Source organism: Aquarana catesbeiana, linkage group LG07 (assembly GCF_042186555.1).
Source record: "Aquarana catesbeiana isolate 2022-GZ linkage group LG07, ASM4218655v1, whole genome shotgun sequence".
Classification (NCBI taxonomy): Eukaryota; Metazoa; Chordata; class Amphibia; order Anura; family Ranidae; genus Aquarana; species Aquarana catesbeiana.
The window spans coordinates 31977503-31988071 of NC_133330.1; the positions used below are offsets into that span (position 1 = coordinate 31977503).

At 41.1% G+C, this 10569-nt stretch overlaps 1 non-coding gene across 1 annotated transcript; it reads right to left on the reverse strand.

The window, feature by feature from the left end:
• Positions 1-464: 464 nt before the first annotated feature.
• On the reverse strand, positions 465-658 carry LOC141103949 (U2 spliceosomal RNA). Its single transcript, XR_012235401.1, has one exon. It is a non-coding gene; the product is annotated as a U2 spliceosomal RNA (small nuclear RNA).
• Between the last annotated feature and the right edge of the window lie 9911 nt (positions 659-10569).

Sequence of the window (10569 nt, forward strand, 5' to 3'; positions counted from 1 at the left end):
CATATATCTAAAGTAATTTTTCCCCCATAGTTACAGTAGGAAAATAGTTAAAAATGTTATTGAGTAGATTTCCTTTTACTTCCTGATGTGTAGTGTGGACACACCAGAAAGTAAGAGAAAACATCAAGAGTGAGGGAAAAACTTCCTCTAAAAGGATGGCCATACATGTCACAAATGTGATTTTACAACAACAAAATGTTAAACTTTGTAATATAGGACCTATCTAAACAACCCACTCAAATCACAACAAGCTTTATTAACGCCATTACATGGACAATTTGACTTTTTTCCCTCACCACATGTGACTCAGCTGCTGATGCTCCAGAGAAGAGCAAAAAAAAAAAAAGTGCAAAAGATGCATTATTGGTCCCCTCCCAAAGAGGAAGTACCATTCCCTGACCCCCCAGGGTGCAGGGCACCCTTGTACACCTAGCCAAAAGGCTTGGCAGACCCCTCTCCTCTTGGCTAGCCAAAGCCAACCACCAAGTATTAGGTGAGGGCTTCTCAAGAAGACCCTCAGAAACCTCATTATGCCACAAACAGAACCATGCAGACAGCCCTTAAAGCCAAAAGCCCAGAATAGCGGCAAAGTGTCCTTCATGGACAAGGATAAGAACAGATACTACACTTGATCTTAGCCATAAGGCCAAGAAGTAATATGTTGGACGAGAGAGCGCGACAGAGAGCGCGACAGAGAGCGCGACAGAGAGCGCGACAGAGAGCGCGACAGAGAGCGCGACAGAGAGCGCGACAGAGAGCGCGACAGAGAGCGCGACAGAGAGCGCGACAGAGACTTCCGTTTGTTCAATATTGTGGGGAGGAGATGGGCAGGGGGCCTGGCGCCTGCCGATTTTTGTATGGAGGTCATCTGCAGCAGTATCCCTTGGGATTGTTTTAGGTACCAAACCCTGAAGGGAACCCTTTGAACCCCGAAACATGTTGACTTTCTACAATATAGAAATCTGAATAAAATCCTTCTGGACCATCTACATGTTTTTGGGCGCTTCCCTTCTTACATACCAAACAATGAAATCTTGACAGGAGTAACCCTACCCAAATTCTTTAAAAAGTTGTCTTATGGATACACCAAGTAATATTAGGAGTACCTAAGACATATGGCTAGCAGGCTGAGGTAGCTGAATCCTCGCTGTATCTTTGAGCTGACGGCTTGGCATTGCAGTTCCTCACCAGTTCCTCACCAGCTGCCTCAAATTATTGCATGGCTTTCCTAAATCGACACGTGGTGGGCTCTTTCCATTATATCAAAAGGCACGAACCAATTATTTTACTAAATCGGAATCATCTGGTCGGTCCGTAAATACTACTAAACAAACATGAGCTGCTTGGGTGACATCACTGCGAAAATATGTTCCGTTCTGGTGGGGAAGTCTAGAGACCTCCTCAGCTAAACAGTTTGTTTAAAGTTTTATTTAGAATATTTAACCCCTCAGAGGATAAATGGAGAGCCTGGAGCTCCTGGCTTTCAGGAAAATCAATTTAACCCCAAGGACAGCCGTTCAGTAATAACACAATGTGGGACTTTTAAACTCGTACGGCAATTATTCCTACTTAATTTCAAATACACTTACAGGTTAGATGAACTATAAAACAAAAACAAAAATTTTGCCAAAAGAAAACCTATATACCCAAGTTAGAAATGTTTCAGCACGTTAAAACATACCTCTGACCGGAGGTCCTAAATCCAACGCAAGGACTGTAACAATCGAAGAGTGTCGTTACTCGTTTTCCCAGTAACTTTATACAATGTTATTTTTAAAAGCAGAAACTCACAACCCATTCATCACCTGAGGTGGCTGAGCACACTACGCTGACAACCCCTCGAGGCCCTAAAAAGGTTAGACAGGTGGTGTGCGGGGAGGGGGGAATTCTCACATATTTTCCCATGGTATGTACATGAGCCGCCTCAAAAAAGGTAAGGCAGGTGTTATGTCTGCCCTGCTTGCCGAGGCCGGCCCGTCCCTTCATCCACGTGGGGGTGCGAACGTTTCCTGTGCTTTGCTGTATAGGAATGGAAGCCATGCAGCACCTGAGCAGAGCTCAACAGAGATGGCGTGGGCTGATTAGCAATGGGAGTGGTGTGGAAGCAATGACAGAGACCATAACCTGAGGAAACTGAAATTCCTCAATTCAAAACTTGTTTTTTGCTCTCTAAACATTCACAATGCTGTCATTCAATATAAGAGGCCTACACCATTTTCCTACCTACCACTAGGAAAATAAGCCATTCTGAAGCCTAAGGGCCACCTAGTGATCCTGCCAGTAACACACTTCCTGTCCTGGGGTGACAACCCCTACACACTGTACTGTATAGAGGACTAGGTTTCTCTCTCGATTTGGAGGACAAGCACTTCTCCTCGATCCTCATCTGCATTAACACCAATAGAATTTTCCCAATCACTACCCCCATTGGGGAGATTATCCTTCATTTCCTGCCCCAAAGACAAAACAGGAAGTCAGAGGAAGCCTCTCAAAAAAGGTAAAGGATATGTCCTTTTAGACAACTGTAACCATAAAAAGTGAGAGACGAAACTCTCAGGGCGCATTCTCACCAGCCTGGTCTACTGGGTGCGTTAACCACAACAAAGTTAACCTGAGCACAATGTGCGTTAGTGAATTAATTTGAATGGGCTGCCAAATGCATTATAAACGGACCCAAAATAGTGCCTGCAACATTTTCAGCAGCATACCCCAACGCACATTAGTGCACTGCCACACGATGCGTGTCCATAATCAGGATAAGTTAAGGTGTAATTCAGAATGAATGCCAGTGCATTGCTCCAATGCATGTAATGTGTTTTGCTGCACTGCAGCGCAATAGCGTAAATGGGCCCTTAGGCCCCATTCACATCTGCGCATTACGTGAATGCACGTTATACTGTATACTTGAATGGGGTGCCCTACGTATGACAAACACACCAAAAGAAGCTCTCTCACCTCTTTCGGCGTGGAGCTTCACACATTGACAGGCGGCATTTGGTGTGCCAATACTACGGAAGTCTTGGCTTTATATACACCTTAGGACCTACAAGTTTCCTATTAGGAACCCTACAACTTCTCTTACCTCCATGGCCATAGCAAAAGGTGGTTCCACTCGTCTTTTTAAATCCAAGGGTTGGACAATTTAGCTCTAAATTTTGTAGAAATTTTCCAACTTTTCCATACATACAGATATGGAGGACTGTTGGGTTTAAATGTCTCATTAGCCCCTGTTGGTAATCTCAGATCAGCTTAGGCTCCGTGTACACTTCTGCTGCTAAACAGACGTTTAGGATCAGTTGGGCTTTTTTTCAACTGCTCCTTAACTCTCCTCTATGTTATCTTATACATGTACACAGGGTCGTTTACAGTCATTTCTAAGCAGTTGAGTTTAGAGGCTTTTTATTGGGAATGCAAAAAAAATGGGTTCAGAAGCAGAGTTTAGAGGCATTTCAAACGCTTCTAAATGCGGCAACATGAGTTTAGCCGCGTTTTGTTTAAAAAAAAAATAGCCAAAAATTAAAAACGCCTGTAAACGCTTCTAAAAACGCAAACGCGGCAAAATGGATGTTTTAAACATGGGTTACAATCTGTCAACTTAAATCGTTCAGGAGAGGTTGTAAAAGCGTCCCGTATACATGAAGCCTAATTCTTATAAAATCGCCACCATGTTTTGTTTTCATTTTAAATCTCCAATTCGAGGGAACATCAATGATACAGCTGTTACAATGTTGCCAAACGAGACTAAAAAGCTTTTAAACCAGGATCAGTTTTGTAGTTCTATATGGTTAGAATAGCGTAGGTCATGTGACACCCCTTTTTTAGCAGCAGGGAGTCTTAACAGAAAAACTGGTTTAAAGAATTGGAAATGGATGGTGGGGGTGTCCCAATGTGCAAATGGAGAGCAGGTCAGAAATCTAGAGGTCACCACCCTCCATTCACACAACAAAAAAAGCCGCGTCCTCTCAGGTCACACATGGAAGAGTTTTCAGAGACGGTCACATGGTTTTGCCCGAGCAACCTTTAACCTCCCCCCCTCACTTGGGAAACTAGTTAATGGCTAGGATTCCCAGCATCCTGCCGTGAAAAGGTAACAAAGAACACTGGGAGGGAGACATTCCTCAGCCACAGCTCAAAAACAAACCCATCACAATTCAAAATTATTATAACAAAATAAAAAAAAAAGTACCTGGGGGCAGCACAGTGGCTTTAAGTTTAAGTTTAAAACTTCTTCATTGCACCACCGAGGTCACCAGATTCAATCCCGGTCAGGACATTATCTGCATGGAGTTTGCATGTTCTCCCGATGCTTATGTGGGCTTCCTCCAGGTACTCTGGAGTCCTCATACGCTTCAAAGACATGCTGGTAGGTTAATTGGTTCTTGTCTACAAATTGGCCCTAGTACGATATTCCACAGTGCGCTCTCAACATGGCTGCCTCACCATCTGCCCCAATAGCAGATAAAGCGCTTTGAGTCCCCAGGGAGAAATAAGCTATAGAAATATAGAAATTAATTAAAAAATAATTAATTACTTGTCACAAGCTACTCTAGAAACAGCCTGGTTTGCTGGCTGTAGCAATATTCAGGCTAACCAATTCACCTGGATGGAGTGCTGGTGGAGGTCTTAAAAAGGACCTCATACCTCAGCAATTGCTCCTGATGATTTCACAAGCAGTGTTCTGATAAAAATTTGGCTCTTACAGGATGGCTGCAGCCTGCTGCTGGGTCTATAGTAGGGAGTTCCAAACATTTCAGTATGAGGGCCGCATTGTATATTTTACAAATAATCACAGGCCAAGAAAATACCCATGAGGTTCCTCCTTACATTTGGAACCCTATCAGAGTGCCCTCTTCAGAGAATCCCCTTACATCAGGGTCCCCTTCAGAGAATCCCCTTACATCAGGATCCCCTTACATCAGGGTCCCCTTCAGAGAATCCCCTTACATCAGGGTCCCCTTCAGAGAATCCCCTTACATCAGGGTCCCCTTACATCAGGGTCCCCTTCAGAGAATCCCCTTACATCAGGGTCCCCTTACATCAGGGTCCCCCTTCATTTCTGGTATAAGTGAAATCTGTTGGGTTGTGCCAGACTCCATCGGCAAGATGTATACTCCATCAGGGTTTCTCAACCTTTTAATCATGAAGGAACCCTCCAAATAACTTTCCAGTCTCAGGGAACCCACGCTAAAAATTACTAGATCTACAACTCCCGATACACTGGTGCGATCGTCAGTTGGAAGAATGCTCCTTACACTTGTGGTCATTGGGAAGAATTACCCCTTACAGATAGCTTAAAAGATCCATGGTGTCAGTGGAAACTTATCTGAGAGGCAGAAATTGCTCATTGCTCAAGGAACCCCTAGCAACCTCTGGAGGAACCCCAGGGTTCCATGGAACCCCGGTTGAGAAACCCTGCTCTATATGTTCTAGCGCCGTTCCCATTCCATGCAGAACAGCAGCATCTCCTAACAGCCCATCATATGTGCATTGATCCCACCAATGCAGCATGGGACTCCATTTGATTATTTAAGAACACCGGAAACAAAAACTAAAATTTAAATAAATTCCTCAATAGTCACACAGGGGATAAAATTATTCAGTGTATAATACCTTTGTAAACCCAGATTATATCATAAAAAAAAAAAAACCTTGTAGTGACATCACTGTGCTGAGAGCAGGACTGTGGGAGGGGCCCACCAGGCATCACCCACTACACAAAGCACACCAAAATTCCAGAAGAAAAACAGAACAAATGTGAAATCCAACTTTTATGAGGGCCATTCACATCTGAAATGTGGGCATTTCTTTTGGTGTGCCATAGTGAGCTTACGGCCCCAATGGTCCTACAGACTTCAATAGAAGCACATTAAAAAAAAAAAAAACATAAAAATGCATATTAAAAAAAAAAAAAAAAGCACAAAAGAAACACATGAAATTCACAAGTGTGAACGTACCCAGATAAAAAAAAAAAAAAAAAAAAAATTTTGGCTTAGGCCTTACTCTATATGAAAATGTATAATGTATAGGTCGACATACGCTGTCGCGGCAGCGAGAACTCGGTATAATGACTGGAAAACAATCGAAGTCTATAGATGTCTGAGATGTTAAGCAGCCTTTTCAGCCAGCACTCAGCAGAGCGATGATGTGTGTATGATATTAACTATTCATAGCTGTATTCAATAAGATTTTCCCCCGCAGGCCCGAACGCTGAGAATCCGCTCGCTGGAACAGGGCTTAATGTGATCGCAGACACCCAACTCCCCAGCTTAGACCCCAGGCCTGGCAATGAATAAGTTAAATATTACAGAGCGTGTGAGGTCTTTATCAGGCCTTGTTTATAAAAAAAAAAAAAAAAAAAAAAAAAAAAAAAGACTCCAAGGAGGGGAAATTTTTAATATATATATATATATATATATATATATATATATATATATATATATATATATATATATATATATATATATATATATATATATATATATATATATATATATATATATATATACACACTTACCCCCACATAGTTGTGCTCATAAGTTTACATACCCTGCATTTTTCAGAGAATATGAATGATAACACAAAAACTTTTCTTTCACTCATGGTTATTGTTTGGCTGAAGCCATTTATTATCAATCAACTGTGTTTACTCTTTTTAGATCATAATCACAACAGAAACTACCCAAATGACCCTGATCAAAAGTTTACATAACCCAGTTCTTCATATCATGTATTACATCAATGACCGCTTGAAGTCTTTTGTGGTATTTGTGGATGAGGCTCTTTATCTTCTCAGCTGGTAAAGCTGCCCATTCCTCTTGGCAAAAATCCTCCAGTTCCTGTAAATTCTTGGGCTGTCTTGCATGAACTGCACATTTGAGATCTCCCCTGAGAGGCTCAATGATATTGAGGTCAGGAGACTGAGATGGCCACTCCAGAACCTTCACTTTATTCTGCTGTAGCCAATGACAGGTTGACTTGGCCTTGTGTTTTGGATCATTGTCATGTTGGAATGTCCAAGTACATCCCATGCACAGCTTTCTGGCTGATGAATGCAAATGTTCCTCCAGTATTTTTTGATAACATACTGCATTCATCTTGCCATCAATTTTGACCAAATTTCCTGTGCCTTTGTAGCTCACACATCCCCAAAACATCAGCGATCCACCTCCGTGTTTCACAGTAGGAATGGTATACCTTTCATCATAGGCCTTGTTGACTCCTCTCCAAATGTAGCGTTTATGGTTGTGGCCAAAAAGCTCAATTTTGGTCTCATCACTCCAAATGACTTTGTGCCAGAAGGTTTGAGGCTTGTCCGTTTGGCATATTGTAAGTGGGATACTTTGTGGCATTAGCGTAGTAATGGCTTTCTTCTGGAAACTCGACCATGCAGACCATTCTTTCTTCAAGTGCCTCCTTATTGTGCATCTTGAAACAGCCACACCACATGTGTTCAGAGAGTCCTGTATTTCACCTGAAGTTATTTGTGGGTTTTTCTTTGCATCCCGAACAATTTTCCTGGCAGTTGTGGCTGAAATTTTAGTTGGTCTACCTGACCCTGGTTTGGTTTCAACAAAACCCCTCATTTTCCACTTCTTGATTAGAGTTTGAACACTGCTGATCGCCATTCTCAATTCCTTGGATATCTTTTTATATCCTTTGCCCGCAAATCCTTTGCTTACCCCATGACTCAGAATGCAGAAACATCAGTGCAGCACTGGATGAAAGATGCAAGGGTCTGTCAGGAGTCCAGAAACTCATTGACCTTTTATACACACACACTAATTACAAGCAAACAGATCACAGGAGAGGAAGGTTACCTTTAATAGCCATTCAAACCCATTTGTGTCAACTTGTGTGCAGGCCAAAATCACCAGGGTATGTAAACTTTTGATCAGGGTAATTTCTTTCGCCATTATTATTTAAAAAGAGAAAACACAGTTGATGATAATAAATGGCTTCAGCCATTAACACTAACCATGAGGAAGGAGATGTTTTTGTGTTATCATTCATATTCTCAGCAAAATGGCCAAGAAATCATACATTCTGCCAGGGTATGTAAACTTATGAGCACAACTGTATAATATATATATCATTTTATTTTTTTATACATTTTTATATATATTCTCCAAAAGTGACAGCGGCACTCAGGGGTCCTGAGAAGTATATAATAATATATATACATATTTATAGTTAAAAACTTTTCATTTCCCATATTTCTATTATATATATATATATATATATATATATATATATATATATATATATATATATATATATATATAAACTAAAAATTGTATACATTTATTTATATTTAATAGAAAACATTTAAAACTTTTTTTTCCATCCTTTGTTGCAGCTAAGTGTTGCTGACGGCTTTGTAATCTTTATTAAAACAGCCACTTGCAACCTCCATGGCAAGTCCAAGTGACTGTGCAAGAGCACAACTAGAAGACAGGGACAGAGTGTTGTCACCTTATAACAGGAAGTACCTGAACAAGGACCTTCAAGGCAGGATCCCTTGGGGTGATTTTAATGAAAGATGGAGATTTAAAAAGATTACACCGTAACATTAACACATAAATACGATTTGGGCAGCACGGTGGCTTGGTAGTTAGCACTCCTGCCTTGCAGAACTCCATGGTTCGAATCCCAGTGAGGACACTATCTGCTTGGAGTTTGCATGTTCTCCCTGTGCTTGTCCGGGTTTTCTACAGGTACTCCCGATTCCTCCCACACTCCAAAGACATGCTGGTAGGTTAATTGGCTTTTGCGTGTCTAATGACTACCAAAGAAGAAGATGAACACTTAATGAAACATACACTAATGTGATAACTTCTAGACAAAGCACCTCGTGCTGAGAATTTTTTTCCTGCATAAATCACATGATTGCAACACTCATGGATCCAAAATAAGCATGTAGCAAGGGAGGTCAAAACTCCTGCAGTGCACACTTGCGTTGGTATGGTGACTCATATGTACCGATGCCACTGAATCAGAATGACAGCCGGGAAAGAAGCATTTTGACAAAGCGAGGTCAGCAAAGGTCGCTTGCATATTCCTTCTCGCTTTGCTGCCACCTAGTGGTCAGATTACAATGAAGTGCAGGCAACTGGGTGGTAGTGAAAAAAAAAAAAAAAAAAAAAAAAAAACAAAACACAACACTGATCCTATCCACCAAGGAACAATCTGATATTCTAGTAATAAAAGCTAAATGGATTAACCCAATCAATTCAAGACTAATTGTTTTAATGATTTGCAGCATGATGAGAGGTCACTGGAACAAAAGCTGCTGCTGAGCCTCTTGGGGATTCAGCATGTCAATCAATAAAGGTACTTAACTTGCAAGTGAAACCAAGCTCATAAAAAAATAATTAAAAAATAAATAAATAAATAATAAAGAAGAGGTTCTGCAGCAGTAAAAGTCCAAACACCTGAATAAGAAGAGCTTTGTTTGCCATAATGGTAGTGAGGCTGCCCAACTGGCAGCCCAAATAGAGGATTTTAAATAAATTATTTTATATGTTTATTGTTCTCCATATTTATTATCAGCATCTAAGCCCTGATGAAGGGAATGTTGGAACCTGGAAACGTGTTGGCTCTTCTGTGATCTATTGTCCTAGCAAATAAAAATAGACTGGACTTGCACTACATCTGTGCAGCTCACCTTTTGCACACTTTTTTAAATGTTTGTAAAAGTATATCCTTACTTTCGTGACCCCCACCTCCCACTTTTGTCACCATAAGGAGGGTATTCACAATGGCAGCCCCCAAGTGTCTCCCAGATAAGGTTTGCTTTAAAAAGAGACCCGGTTGCCAGACCAGTCACTTCAAGAAAAGTCTTCCTATTAGATCATATGTGCATTTAAGGAACGTTAGGCATGTTATCTACCTGTAGGCCCCAGTTCACACTGCTGCTGCTAATCATGCGACTTGCAACACACAAAGAACGTAAATATTCATCAGCACACCAAGGATCTTCAAATAGGTCCAAATGGTTTCTTTATTGAAGATCACATCACAAACAGTGCAGTGCAGCGTTTCGGAGCCCTTCGTCAGGCAGGTGATAAATGCATAAATTTGGGAGAACTGTAGAGGGTGTAATATAGTAAAAACACTCTCTTCCACCAGAACAGCGCCACATCTACATTTGTTTTTAGATAAATGCATAAAATCGTGCAAAAGTATTTAAATGAATATTTACCAATCAGAACCAGAGAGCAACTGGCCCCTCCCATCTCCTAGCACCATACGATGCCATCAGTCCCACCAAAATGCAACATATGCATGAGCTAAATGTTTCTGTAGATGATCAGTGTGTCCGCTGCGGCTGGGGAATCATGGCAATGGGACAGTGGTGGAGCTTTCTTTAGACCTTCATATTAAAAAAATAAATAATAATAAAAAATTTAAAAAAACCACAAAGTCGCATGACAAGTCAAAACACGTTCATTAGGATGGGTGCCGTCCTAATCAAATCAACTCAAGTCGTAGGTAAAAAAAAAAAAATGTTCCTGCACTACTTTTCTGTGACTTGAGTGCCACAGACTGCAATGTAAAATCACAAAAGTC